General features: G+C 51.3%; 1 protein-coding gene across 1 annotated transcript in view; it reads right to left on the reverse strand.

The window, feature by feature from the left end:
- The window catches only part of LOC141157706 (dynein axonemal intermediate chain 3-like), a 40,779-nt gene that overhangs the window by 12,045 nt on the left and 13,762 nt on the right, over positions 1–14,972 (reverse strand). The window lies entirely within an intron of this gene.

Below are 14,972 nucleotides of genomic sequence, written 5' to 3' on the forward strand. Positions count from 1 at the left end.
GATGCCTATTTACACCAGGTGATGTATAACAATCTAATGTGGAAACAGCTATCACTGCATCACAGCAGCTCGGCTTGTTGACCGTTTACAGTATGAACCAACAGAATCATGAATGCAGCTCTGGAGTATAAGGCTATGTGCACACATTGAATATTTGCAGCAGATTCTTCTGCAGCAAAAACCAGTAAAATACACATGTTTGTGAAGCTTTTTTTCTTGCATTTTTCTCACATTCACTTGAATAGATGAAAAACGCTGCAAAAAATTCTTAAAGAATTAACAAGATGCAGATATAAAAAAAGCATTAATGCTTCAAATCTGCAAGGAAAGCATAATCCACAAGTGCAGGAGATTTCACAAATCCCAGGAAAGCGCTGGTATGTCGTCAACGCCTGTCCGTCCGAAAGTCTGCAATTAATTACATGGCTGGGGAAAAAATGTTGCATTAAGTTTCCAGCCAGGGAAGTAAATGAGGGGGAAAAGGAGATTTTTGTGTACTCACCGTAAAATCTCTTTCTCTTAGCCTCTAATTGGGGGGACACAGGACCATGGGTGTTATGCTGCTGTCCACTAGGAGGCGACACTATGCATAATCTGAAAAAGATTAACAGTGGCTCCTCCTCTGCAGTATACACCCCTGGACGGCATCAGCCTTCTCCAGTTTTGTGCCAAAGCATTAGGAGGAACGTAACATGGATAACATAACCATGCCTATAAGAAGGCAACTATGTATGAGCTCAAACAAAACAATATGAGAACTCAACATAACAACGGCCCGGAACGGGCAACAGGGTGGGAGCTGTGTCCCCCAATAAGAGGCTAAGAGAAAGAGATTTTACGGTGAGTACACAAAAATCTCCTTTACTCTGTCGCCTCATTGGGGGACATAGGACCATGGGACGTCCCAAAGCAGTCCCTGGGTGGTGTAACGGGTCTGGGAGGCGGAACCTCTGAGCTACTATACAAGGGGGCGGTCCTTGTAAGGGAGCGGGTGGCGACCAGGCAGGCAGTCACAGCAGGTGACCGGGACAGTCTCTGGAAGAACGGGCAGGAGGTCACGGCAAGTGACCGGGGCAGTCTCTGGATGAACGGGCAGATGGTCACGGCAAATGACCGGGGCAGTCTCTGGGTAAAGGGTTGGTACGACCTGTGGCGGCTGATGGTAGACGTGAGCTCCCAGGTGAGCAGGCGAGAGTCTCTGGATAAACGGGTGGTCACAGCATGTGACGGCGGAGCCTCCAGGAAGACCAACAGACAGGCGGCAGATGAGCGCTCCCAGGTGAGCGGGCAGAAGTCTCTGGACAGGCGGGTGGTCACAGCACGTGACGGCAGAGCCTCCAGGTAGGCTAACAGACAGGCAGCAGATGAGCGCTCCCAGGTGAGCGGGCAGGAGTCACTGGACAGGCAGGTGGTCACAGCACGTGATGGCGGAGCCTCCAGGTAGGCTAGCAGGCAGGTAGCAGATGTGCGCTCCCAGGTGAGCGGGCAAGCTGGTCCATAGACAGACTGACAGGAGTTGGAAGGCAGACCGTCGGACCTCAGGCAAGCAGGCAGGTAGCTGATGTGCGCTCCCAGGTGAGCGGGCAAGCTGGTCCTTAGACAGACTGACAGGAGTTGTAAGGCAGACCGTCGGACCTCAGGCTAGCAGAATATCAGGCAGGAATAAGACAGCAAGCTGGCAGGAATCTGGCAGGTAACTGGCAACGGGACCTGAGGGCTGAAGCAGAGTAGTGAACAGTGCAACAACATTGCTCGGGCACCTCCATTTTGGAGGAGGTGCCTTATATATGGTGAAGTCCTCCGGCCATTGGCCGGGGACTCCTTAGGACGGCGCGCGCGGCCCCTTTAAGAGGGAGGGAGAGCGCGCGCGCGCGCCCTAAGCACAGTGGCCGGGAAGGAGCGCGCGCTGCCAGCAGAGCGGGAGGAGGACGCCGGGCACGGAGCAGAGAGGTGAGGGGAACAGCGTCCCTGCCTAGCAGAGGGCAGGGACGCCGGCGCTACAGTACCCCCCCCTTTAGGCCCCCCCTTTTTTAGGCCAGACAGAAATTTAGCAAGGATAAGAGGGGCATGGATGTTCTCCCGGGGCTCCCACGTTCTCTCCTCAGGACCAAACCCCTTCCAATCTACTAGAAAAAAGGTCTTTCCTCTTACCCTTTTGGTGGCAAGAATGTTCTCTACCTCAAACTCGTCCTCAGCAGAAACCGGAGCAGGAGGCGTACCTGTAGACTTGGAAAAAGAGTTAAGTACCACAGGTTTGAGGAGAGATACATGGAAGGAGTTAGGGATCCGTAAGTTGGCCGGGAGTTTCAATTTATAGGCCACCGGGTTGATCTGACTGATGACCTCCAGAGGGCCGATGAACCGAGGCCCTAACTTGTAAGAAGGTATCTTGAGTCGGACATATTTAGATGAGAGCCAGACTTTATCTCCAGGACGAAATTGTGGAGGATCCAGGCGTTTTTTGTCAGCGTGTCTTTTCATCCGTTCGGACGACTGAAGGAGTGCGGATCGGGTACTCTCCCAAATGGAGGAAAATTTGCTAACGAGAGATTCCGCAGCCGGGTTGTCCACAGAGGTGGAGACAGGAAAAGGAATCCGAGGATGCTGACCGAAGACTACAAAAAACGGGGATTTGGAGGAGGATTCGCTCTCGTGATTGTTATAAGAGAACTCGGCCCATGGTAGGAGATCCACCCAGTCTGAATGATGAGCATTAACGAAGTGCCGGAGGTAACTGGTCAGGTTCTGATTGATCCGCTCCACTTGACCATTGGACTGTGGGTGGTAAGCGGAAGAGAAGTCCAGGGTGACGTCTAGCAGTTTACAAGTGGCTCTCCAGAAGCGTGAGGTGAACTGTACCCCACGATCCGACACGATGTGGAGGGGCAGGCCATGAAGACGAAAGATGTGACGAATAAAGTCTTTAGCTAGCTCGGGTGCAGACGGGAGGCCTGGCAGGGGAACGAAATGAGCCATCTTAGAGAAGCGGTCAGCGACCACCCAAATGACCGTACAACCGGCAGAGACTGGGAGGTCAGTTATAAAGTCCATTGCTATATGCTTCCAGGGGGCAGCAGGTACAGAAAGCGGAAGGAGGCGACCGGCTGGCAGATGTCTCGGAACCTTGTTGCGGGCGCAGGACACACAGGCAGAAACAAAGTCTATTACGTCCTTGTGCAGGGTAGGCCACCAGTAGTGCCGGGTAATAAGCTGGAGGGTCTTTTTCTGACCGGCGTGGCCAGCCAGTTTAGACGAGTGACCCCAGTGAAGGATCTTCTCCCGATCAGGTACTGATACGAACGTCTTTCCGGGAGGGAGACGATTTAGACTCACGGGAGCCACCTGCATTACTCTGGCGGGATCGATGATGTGTTTCAGATCTTCCTCGAGATCAGACACCAGAAAGGATCGAGACAAGGCGTCCGCCTTGACGTTTTTGTCAGCCGGGCGAAAATGAAGAACAAAATCAAAGCGAGCAAAAAACAAGGACCACCGGGCTTGGCGCGGGTTAAGTCTCTGGGCATGCTGGAGGTAAGCCAAGTTCTTGTGGTCAGTGTAAATTATTACCGGGTGAAGAGCCCCCTCGAGCAGGTAACGCCACTCCTCCAATGCCAGTTTGATGGCCAATAACTCTCGGTCTCCTATGGAATAATTGCACTCTGAGGAGGAGAAGAGTTTCGAGAAGAAGCCGCAAGTTACCATCCTCCCGGAAGATGATTTTTGAGTAAGTACCGCTCCGGCTCCAGAGGAGGAGGCGTCAACTTCCAGGAAGAACTGCTTGTTGCCGTCCGGGCGATACAGCACCGGGGCGGAAGAGAAGGCCTGTTTTAAGGAAAGAAAGGCCTCTTCTGCTTCGGGCGGCCACTCTTTGGGATTAGTACCCTTACGGGTGAGCGCGGAAATTGGGGCAGTCCGGGAAGAGAAGTGTGGTATGAAGAGGCGGTAGTAGTTGGCGAAGCCCAGGAACCACTGAATGGCCTTCAACCCCTGCGGTCGAGGCCATTTCTCGATGGCAGACAGTTTCTCTGGATCCATTCGTAGGCCGGTCTGAGAAATAATGTAGCCCAAAAACGGAAGCGAGGTCTGCTCAAAGAGGCACTTCTCGTATTTAGCGAAGAGGTGATTCTGCCTGAGCCTGAGCAGGACCTGACGAACGTCCCTCCGGTGAGTCTGGAGATCCGGAGAGAAGACCAAGATGTCGTCCAGGTACACCACTACGCAGGAGTAGAGAAGGTCCCGGAAGATGTCATTGACCAACTCTTGAAAGACGGCAGGAGCGTTACAGAGACCAAAGGGCATTACCAGATATTCATAGTGGCCGTCCCGGGTGTTGAATGCCGTCTTCCATTCATCCCCCTGACGGATACGAACCAGGTTGTACGCCCCACGGAGGTCCAGTTTGGTGAAGATTCTAGCCCCCCTCAGACGATCAAATAACTCCGGAATGAGCGGAAGGGGGTACTTATTCTTCACCGTGATCTGGTTAAGGCCTCTATAGTCTATACAGGGACGGAGAGAGCCGTCCTTCTTTTTGACGAAAAAGAAGCCTGCTCCCGCCAGGGAGGTAGATTTCCGGATGAATCCCCTGGCCAGATTCTCCTCAATATATTCGGACATCGACCGGGTCTCAGCAGCGGATAATGGATAAATACGCCCACGGGGAGGAGTAGTACCGGGTAACAGGTCGATAGGGCAGTCGTATGGTCTATGAGGGGGTAGTGTCTCTGCCTCCTTTTTATTAAAGACATCAGCATAAGACAATAAGGAATCGGAAGTCCAGGTAGATTAGCTGGGGTAGGAGAAGGACGGACGGGATGGACGGGAACCAGACAAGTCTTATGGCAGTCCTGTCCCCAGCGAAGGACTTCTCCGGTCTGCCAGTCAAGCACGGGTGCATGTCTCTGGAGCCAAGGTAGACCTAGCAAGAGGGCGTGAGAGAGTCCAGGCAGAACATGAAAGGAGATACTCTCAGAATGCAGCATTCCCACCTGCAGAGTAATGGATTCGGTGATGAGTTGGATGGGGCGTGGTAAGAGACCCATCCACGGCAGCAACAGACAAGGGTACAGCCAGAGGTTTGGTGGGGATGCGGTATTTCTCTACCAGGGACTGTGAAATAAGATTCCCGGGTGCTCCAGAGTCAAGTTGGGCTAGTTCGAAATAACGGTTCTCCCCGCAGACGATTGAGACTGACAGCAGCAGAGATGGAGAGGATTTATTCTTGTCTAGGTCGACCTCTCTGAGCGAACCTAGACACAGGTGTTTCCCGACCTCTCCGGGCAGGCACGGATCCGGTGCTCCTTACTGCCACAGTAGAAGCAGCTCCCCTCGGCACGGCGTAAGTCCTGACGGGTTTTGACCATCTTGGTCTGGTCGACCTGCATAGGCTCAGGAGAGTGTACCTGGGGAGAGACGGAGGGAGTGACGGGTTTCTGAAAAGTAGGAGTTAGACGTGGAAACCTCCTCTCACGGGTGACCTCTTTGGCACGCTCCTGGAACCGTAGGTCAATCCGGGTGGCAAGAGTTATTAGGTCATCGAGAGTGGTAGGAATGTCCCGACCGGCAAGTTCATCTTTAATACGGCCGGACAGACCCTCCCAGAAGACGTATACCAGAGCGTCGTTATCCCAGGCCAGCTCCGAGGCAAGGGTACGGAACCGTATGGCATATTGGCCCACGGTGAGACTTCCCTGACGGAGGCGTAGCAGTGATGATGCGGATGAGGTCTTCCGTCCGGGTTCGTCGAAGACTTTCCGGAAAGCCGTGAGAAAGGCAGGCAAGTCGGACACCAGGGGTCTCCTCTCTCCCATAGAGGATTTAGCCAGGCCAGGGCCTCCCCGGTGAGATGGGACATGATGTAGGCAATTTTGGCCCGGTCGGAGTTAAACTGGTGGGACAGGAGTTCAAAGTGCAGGGTGCACTGATTTATGAAGCCCCGAGCCTGGGCGGAGTCGCCTCCGAAGCGAGGAGGTGCAGAAAGCCGGGGTCCGGGGTAGGATACCATGGTATTAGTGGGCAGCGGAGCTGCCGGATTGCGAGTCATGGCACTGGCGGAGGTTGCTGGCGGAGCAGTCAGAGTGTCCAGGCGAGAATTGACATTCCGCAGGTGACCCAGGATGGACTCCTGTTGGGACCTCTGACGGGACAGTTCATGACACAGGTCCGAGAGAGAGGGAGCTTGGGTGCCACCGGGTTCCATGGCCCGAGCAAACTGTAACGGGTCTGGGAGGCGGAACCTCTGAGCTACTATACAAGGGGGCGGTCCTTGTAAGGGAGCGGGTGGCGACCAGGCAGGCAGTCACAGCAGGTGACCGGGACAGTCTCTGGAAGAACGGGCAGGAGATCACGGCAAGTGACCGGGGCAGTCTCTGGATGAACGGGCAGATGGTCACGGCAAATGACCGGGGCAGTCTCTGGGTAAAGGGTTGGTACGACCTGTGGCTGCTGATGGTAGACGTGAGCTCCCAGGTGAGCAGGCGAGAGTCTCTGGATAAACGGGTGGTCACAGCATGTGACGGCGGAGCCTCCAGGAAGACCAACAGACAGGCGGCAGATGAGTGCTCCCAGGTGAGCGGGCAGAAGTCTCTGGACAGGCGGGTGGTCACAGCACGTGACGGCAGAGCCTCCAGGTAGGCTAGCAGACAGGCAGCAGATGAGCGCTCCCAGGTGAGCGGGCAGGAGTCACTGGACAGGCAGGTGGTCACAGCACGTGACGGCGGAGCCTCCAGGTAGGCTAGCAGGCAGGTAGCAGATGTGCGCTCCCAGGTGAGCGGGCAAGCTGGTCCATAGACAGACTGACAGGAGTTGGAAGGCAGACCGTCGGACCTCAGGCAAGCAGGCAGGTAGCTGATGTGCGCTCCCAGGTGAGCGGACAAGCTGGTCCTTAGACAGACTGACAGGAGTTGTAAGGCAGACCGTCGGACCTCAGGCTAGCAGAATATCAGGCAGGAATAAGACAGCAAGCTGGCAGGAATCTGGCAGGTATCTGGCAGGTAACTGGCAACGGGACCTGAGGGCTGAAGCAGAGTAGTGAACAGTGCAACAACATTGCTCGGGCACCTCCATTTTGGAGGAGGTGCCTTATATATGGTGAAGTCCTCCGGCCATTGGCCGGGGACTCCTTAGGACGGCGCGCGCGGCCCCTTTAAGAGGGAGGGAGAGCGCGCGCGCCCTAAGCACAGTGGCCGGGAAGGAGCGCGCGCTGCCAGCAGAGCGGGAGGAGGACGCCGGGCACGGAGCAGAGAGGTGAGGGGAACAGCGTCCCTGCCTAGCAGAGGGCAGGGACGCCGGCGCTACAGGTGGGAAGCAATGGACGAATATTGTGTAGAGAGGCCCCTAGAACTGGAGCACCGCCGCCTGCAGAACACGTCTACCCAGGCTAGCGTCTGCTGAGGACTGGGTATGAACCCTGTAGTGTTTGGTAAACGTGTGTAGACTTGTCCAGGTGGCTGCCTTACACACTTGTTGTGCCGAAGCCTGGTGCCGAATGGCCCAGGAGGCCCCTACCGCACGTGTAGAGTGTGCCGTAATACCTGCTGGAAGAGGAGAATTTTTGAGGCGGTAGTCCTCTTGTATGGTGGATTTGATCCACCTGGCAAGGGTAGCTTTGGAAGCTGGCAGACCCTTGCGGCCGCCTTCCAGTAGAAGGAAAAGAGAATTAGACTTCCGGAAGGGCGCAGTCCTAGACACATAGATACGTAATGCCCTGACAAGGTCAAGCGTATGCAGAGCCTTCTCCATTCTATGAACCGGGACCGGACAGAGGGATGGTAGTGAAATTTCCTCATTGAGGTGGAAGTTGGACACAACCTTCAGAAGAAAGGATGGGACTGTACGGAGAACTACCTTGTCCTGGTAAAAAAACAGGAAGGGCTGCCTGCAGGAGAGTGCTGTGAGTTCAGACAGCCTGCGTAGCGAGGTTATTGCCACCAGGAAAACCACTTTCTGGGATAGAAGGTGGAGTGGGACTTCACTAAGGGGTTCAAAGATGTTTCCTGCAATGTTGTCAGTACCAGGTTGAGGTCCCACGTTTTTAGCGGTCGTCTGTAGTGGGGAACCAATCGGGAAACCCCCTGAAGAAATGTCCTTACTTGCGGCTTGTTAGGAATGCACTTCTGAAAAAGCACTGAGACAGCTGACACCTGGCTCTTAAGGGAGGCCAGGGACAGTCTGGCCTCCAGACCCGATTGGAAAAACTCAAGTACCCTGGGGAGGCAATAAGGGAATGGGGTCTGGCCACGAGATTCGCACCAGGTAAAGAAGGCTTTCCAGGTACGGTAATAAATCTTAGCAGAGGTTGGCTTCCGTGCCCTGATCATGGTTGCAATGACGTCCGGTGAGAACCCTGACTGGGTTAGAACGTAGGTCTCAATGGCCACACCGTCACAGAAGATCCGGGCGGTCGGGGAGACGTCAGGGGATGTCTGCTGTGAGCTGAACAATGTCAGCGTACCATGTATGTCTGGGCCAGTCCGGTGCGATTAGGTGGTTGGAACTCCCTCTTGCTTGATCTTCCTCACCACTCTGGATATCAGGGGGAGAGGTGGAAAAAATGTACAGGAGCTGGAACTGGGTCCATTCCTGAACCAGGGCGTCCGCTCCTAGCGCCCTCGGGTCGTGTGTTATGGCCATGAAGTTGGAGACCTTGGCATTGAAGTGGGATGCCATTAGGTCCACGTCCGGAGTCCCCTAGCGATGGCAGATCTGGCGAAAAACTTCGGGATGGAGAGACCGCTCTCCTGAGTCCATTGCTTGCTGGCTGAGGAAGTCAGCTTCCTAGTTGTCCACACCCGGAATGTGGACCGCAGAGAGAACCGAACCTGTGTCTTCCGCCCAGTTGAGAATGTGTGTCACTTCTCGCATCGCCTGGGCACTGCGGGTCCCCCCATGGTGATTCACATATGGTGGCATTGTCTGACTGTACTCTGATGTGAGAGGCTGCCAGTAAGTGATGGAAGGCTCTCAACGCCAGGAGGATGGCACGAAATTCCAAGATGTTGATGGGCATGGTCGCTTCCTGGGGACCACTTGCCCTGTGCTCCGTGGTGTAAGTGCACCGCACCCCAACCAGTCAGGCTCGCGTCGGTGGTCAGAACCTTCCATTGACCCGTGAGAAAGGATTTCCCCTTTGTTAGTGACGCTGGCTTGAGGCACCAGTGCAGGGTCCTCCTGGTTGACGACGTCAGCTGGAACTCCCTGTCGAGAGACAAAGGGGTTCCTGTCCCATGACTTGAGGATGGCTAGTTGGAGAGGCCTGAGGTGAAGCTGGGCAAATGGGACCGCTTCTCTTGCCGCCATCATCCTGTCGAGGACTCTCATGGCAGACCGGAGAGATCGAGGGGATTTGTTGGTTGAATAGCATTCCCAGGAAGGTCAGAGACTGACTCGGGGTTGGTGATGACTTTTGTAGGTTGACTAACCAGCCCAGGCGACTCAGAGAGTCGGTTGTGATTGAGACGCTGAGGTCGCAGTCCTTGAAAGTAGGAGCCTTGATAAAGAGATCGTCCAGGTATGGAACGACTACTATGTGTTATGTTCTGCTACCAAAGCTAAGGAAAGAGAGGAGATCTGTCCCTACTATGAGACTCAGCTGAATCCCTACGATGTAACAGGGAACCTGATCCTGCGATCAGACCTGCTAAAGTCCTAATCTAGTCTGTACGAAGACCTATAGATGTGGGGAGGGAATCCCTACAAGTACTAAGGACTGGGAGGAATATGGGACACCTCCTAACAGAAATAGTAGCAGACAGAAGAACAAACAAAATAGATAGAACATAGAGGTCCGTAGACCAAGCAAACTAACAGAGTTAGATACAGAGCACAGGCTAGCTAGAAAGTAGATATACAAAGAAGTCCAGCAAAGCCAGAAGGGCGGAGCAGGACTAAATAGGCCAACAAGGTCATGTGACCAGCAAAGGAAAAAAAAACTAACAGCAAGGTTCTAACAGTACCCCCCCTTCTAAGAGGATCCTCCGGATCCCCTAGGACCAGGCTTATCAGGAAATCTCCTGTGAAACGCTCTGATAAGTCTGGACGCGGAAACATCATCTGACCTCACCCAAGAGTTATCCTCGGGTCCGAAACCTTTCCAGGCCACAAGATACTGCAAACTACCTCTATACCGTCTAGAGTCAAGGATGCGAGAAATTTCATATTCCCCGTCCTCCACCACCGGAGGAACAGAGGCAGAGGCGTCACCATCCGACACAACAGCTTTTTTTAACAGAGAGACATGAAAGACCGGATTAATTCTCCAGGAGGTAGGAACCTCCAACCTAACAGCAGATTGGTTGACAACCTGAAGCACCTTAAAGGGCCCTACAAACTTGGGACCCAATTTCTTAGAAGGAATCCTCAACCGCAGATTCCTAGAGGACAACCAAACCATGTCACCAACAGCGAACAAAACCTCCTGTCGTTTCCTATCAAAGTAGTCTTTAGATTTTCTGTTGGCCTCCTGAAGATTACCACGCACATCCGTCCAAACTCTTTCCAAATCACCGGAAAAATTCTCCTCCTCAGGCACGGCAGATCCCAACTTGGAGAACGACCCAAACGACGGATGTCTCCCAGAACAACAAAAAAAAGGCGAACAACCAGCAGAAGAAGATGTATGATTGTTCAGAGCAAATTCGGCAAGTGGCAGAAACTCAGACCACCCCTCTTGATTGTCTGCCACAAAACAACGCAAGAACTGCTCAACATCCTGGTTTTTCCTTTCTGTCTGGCCATTAGATTCAGGATGATATCCGGACGAAAACGACAAATGAATTCCCAACCTGTCACAAAAGGCACGCCAAAAACGAGCCACGAACTGAGGACCCCTATCAGAAACAATGTCAGTAGGAACGCCATGAAGTCTGACAATTTCCTTGACAAAGGCCTTAGCGAGAGTTTTAGCGCAGGGCAGTTTGACGAAGGGAACCAAGTGACACATCTTGCTAAAACGGTCCACGACCACCCAGATGACAGTAAAACCCTCAGAGGGGGGAAGGTCAGTTATAAAGTCCATAGCCAAATGTGTCCAAGGAGCACTGGGGACCTCCAAAGGACAAAGCAACCCCGCAGCAGGAGTATGTGAGGACTTAGATCTAGCACATATAGTACATTGGCGCACCCACTTAATGACTTCCTTCTGCCATCCAGGCCACCAAAAACTGCGACCCACCAGTCTCTTGGTCTCAGAGATTCCGGGATGACCTGCCAACCGAGATTCGTGACACTCAACAAACAAATCTCTCCTAAAGGTCTCAGGCACAAACAACCTCCCATGAGGAGTGTTAGATGGGGCATTCTCCTGAGCTTTAAGAATCTCATCTTCCAAAACGGAGTCTAAAGCAGCTATCACAACACCTTCTTGTAAAATGTTTTCCTCTTTCTCAGCACCGACTATGGGAGAAAAACTGCGAGACAAGGCATCCGCCTTAACATTCTTAGTACCAGGGATGTAAGTAACGGAGAAATTAAACCGCGAGAAAAACAGTGCCCACCTAGCCTGACGGGCATTCAGGCGCTTGGCAGCATCAAGATATATCAGATTTTTATGATCCGTAAGAACCTGAACGGGAAATTCCGCACCTTCCAAGAAGTGGCGCCAGTGTTCAAATGCGAGTTTAATAGCCAATAATTCCCGATTACCAATATCGTAATTCAATTCAGTCTCCGAAAATTTTTTTGAAAAAAAGGCACAGGGATGTAATCCATCCCCGTTATCCTGAGACAATACTGCGCCAACCCCCACAGAGGAAGCATCAACCTCAACCAAAAACGGCCTAGTAACATCAGGCTGCATAAGGATGGGAGCAGAGGTGAACCTCTCCTTGAGATACACAAAAGCTTCAATGGCCTCAGAAGACCACTGAACCGCATCAGCACCTTTCCTGGTGAGATCAGTCAGAGGTTTGACAATACTAGAAAAATTTTTTATGAACTTTCTATAGTAATTGGCGAAACCCAAAAACCTCTGTATCGATTTCAAACCAATAGGCCTAGGCCATTCCTGCACAGCCTGAACCTTAACCGGATCCATCTCAAAACCTTTGCTGGAGATAATGTAGCCCAAAAAACTAATTCTCTGTACAGCGAACTCACATTTCTCCAGCTTAGCAAAAAGCGAATTGTCCATTAATAACTGTAATACCTCACGCACGCTCCGCCAATGAGACTCCAGATCTGGCGAATAAATCAAAATGTCATCCAAATACACAACCACATTTTTACCGATCAAAGGTCTAAGGATGTCATTAATCAGATTCTGAAAAAATGCAGGAGCATTAGTGAGACCAAAAGGCATAACCAGATTCTCAAAATGACCCACAGGAGTGTTAAAAGCAGTCTTCCATTCATCACCCTCCTTCATGCGCAACAGATTGTATGCCCCCTTAAGGTCAATTTTAGAGAACCACTTGGCCCCCAATAACTGGTTAAACAGATCAGGAATCAATGGCAGTGGGTAAGGATTGCGTACCGTAATTTTGTTAATCTCACGAAAATCCAGACAAGGACGTAAACCGCCGTCCTTTTTTTTTACAAAAAAAAATCCAACCGCCACAGGAGACTTAGAGGGCCTAATGTGACCGGCGGCCAAGCTTGTCTGTATGTATTCCTCCAAAGCCTTCCTCTCAGGAATAGTAAGGTTAAATAAACGACTCTTAGGAAGAGTCGCTCCAGGGACAAATTCAATAGAACAATCATAGTCTCTATGGGGAGGCAAAACCTGCGATTCCTTCTCAGAAAAAACTCTCCAAAAATCCTGAATAGGAACAGGCAATTCTCCCCTATCCAAAGCTGCAATACGCCCGTTACAACACTTGTCATAACATTTATGGCTCCAGGATTTAATTTCACTGGTAGACCAATCCAGTACAGGATTGTGAAATTTTAACCAGGGCAAACCCAATATTACTGGAGAAGGCAAGTTATTCAACACTACCAAATCCAATTTCTCATGGTGAACACCATTAATAGTGAGAGGAAATTCACTGACCTTGAGAGTAATATTCTTCAAAGGGGAACCATCCACAGAAACCACAGCAATGGGGGATGATAAAGGTTCAGGTTTTAAATTGAGTTTTTCCACGAATCCCCCATCAATTACATTCAGTGTAGACCCGCAATCAACAAACACCCGAAATTCCATTAATTTTTCCTGAGCAATCGTGGAAGCAGCTAAAAATATACCCTTGGAATTTAAACAGGCAATACGGGCGTGACTGACCATTTTTTTTTTCTTTCTTCATACGAAGCTCACAGCCTTTAATCAAATGACCAGATTTTCCGCAGTAGAAACACAAGCCTTGCGAAAAACGACGGTCTTTTTCTTGAGAGCGAGGTGCCACCGATCCAATCTCCATCGGTTCACCACTGTTAGTACACACATTATCATAACCAGAAACTGACATAGCAGAGGATTTGCTCTCATTAACCCTAGCACGCAGTCTTCTATCCACCCGTATAGCTAATTGCATAGCCTGTTGCAAATCTTCAGGTGTAGGATAAGCAATTAGCAGGTCTTTAACCCTTTCACTGAGCCCAGCAAGAAATAGACTTTTCAGAGCAGAATCGTTCCACCCTGTTTGAGTGGACCAACGACGAAAATGTGTACAATATTTTTCCACATTACCCGATCCTTGTTTTAGACGTCTCAACTCAGTCTCAGCTGATGCGACACGGTCAGGATCATCATATAATAGTCCCAAAGCAGAAAAAAAACTATCCACTGATCTGAAGCATGAATCACTAGGTTGCAAAGAAAAGGCCCACTCCTGAGGCTCTTTGCGCAAAAGTGACATTATGAACCCTACGCGCTGGGATTCATCCCCAGAGGACTTAGGTCTCAAACGAAAATACAATAAGCAAGCATTTTTAAATGAAAAAAATTCTCGGTGTTCACCAAAAAACAAATCCGGCAAACATACCTTAGGCTCCAAGAAATGTGCTCCAGGACAGTTACTCACGTGCTGACGGAGCTCGGTCACCTCCAGAGAGAGTCCCTGCAGGCGATGAGCCAAATCCTGAACCGACACCATGATGGAACAGAAAAATCTTTCCTTAGAGAATTTGCTGGCTGGACTTACTGTTATGTTCTGCTACCAAAGCTAAGGAAAGAGAGGAGATCTGTCCCTACTATGAGACTCAGCTGAATCCCTACGATGTAACAGGGAACCTGATCCTGCGATCAGACCTGCTAAAGTCCTAATCTAGTCTGTACGAAGACCTATAGATGTGGGGAGGGAATCCCTACAAGTACTAAGGACTGGGAGGAATATGGGACACCTCCTAACAGAAATAGTAGCAGACAGAAGAACAAACAAAATAGATAGAACATAGAGGTCCGTAGACCAAGCAAACTAACAGAGTTAGATACAGAGCACAGGCTAGCTAGAAAGTAGATATACAAAGAAGTCCAGCAAAGCCAGAAGGGCGGAGCAGGACTAAATAGGCCAACAAGGTCATGTGACCAGCAAAGGAAAAAAAACCTAACAGCAAGGTTCTAACACTATGCTTCTGGAGTGCAGGACGTCCATGGTGGCTGCCATGGCTTTGGTAAACCCTCTGGGAGCTGTGGCGAGTCCGAACGGGAGAACCACTAACTGGTAGTGGTCCTGGTCGATTGCGAACCTGAGAAATCTCTGATGGGCGGGAGCAATTGGTATATGCAGGTATGCGTCTTGTATGTCTATGGAGGCGAGAAATTCTCCCTTCTCCATGGACGCAATGATGGGTTTTAGGTCCAGTATGGGCCGTACGCCGCCTCCTTTCTTAGGGACTACGAATAGATTGGAGCAGAACCCTTGGATTGGAAGTGAACTCCATCTTGTATCCCGAAGACACTAGTTCCCTGACCCACCTGTCTTCTGTAACAGCCAGCCAGACTTGATGAAAGAGAAAAAGTCGGCCGCCCTGAGATTTTTCTCCTTTGGACTTTGACTGGCATGCTTTTGACTGCCAGGTCTTGTCCGACTTTTGCG

Source organism: Phyllobates terribilis, unplaced genomic scaffold (assembly GCF_046119375.1).
Source record: "Phyllobates terribilis strain yellow unplaced genomic scaffold, ASM4611937v1 Scaffold_8__6_contigs__length_399053987, whole genome shotgun sequence".
NCBI lineage: Eukaryota > Metazoa > Chordata > Amphibia > Anura > Dendrobatidae > Phyllobates > Phyllobates terribilis.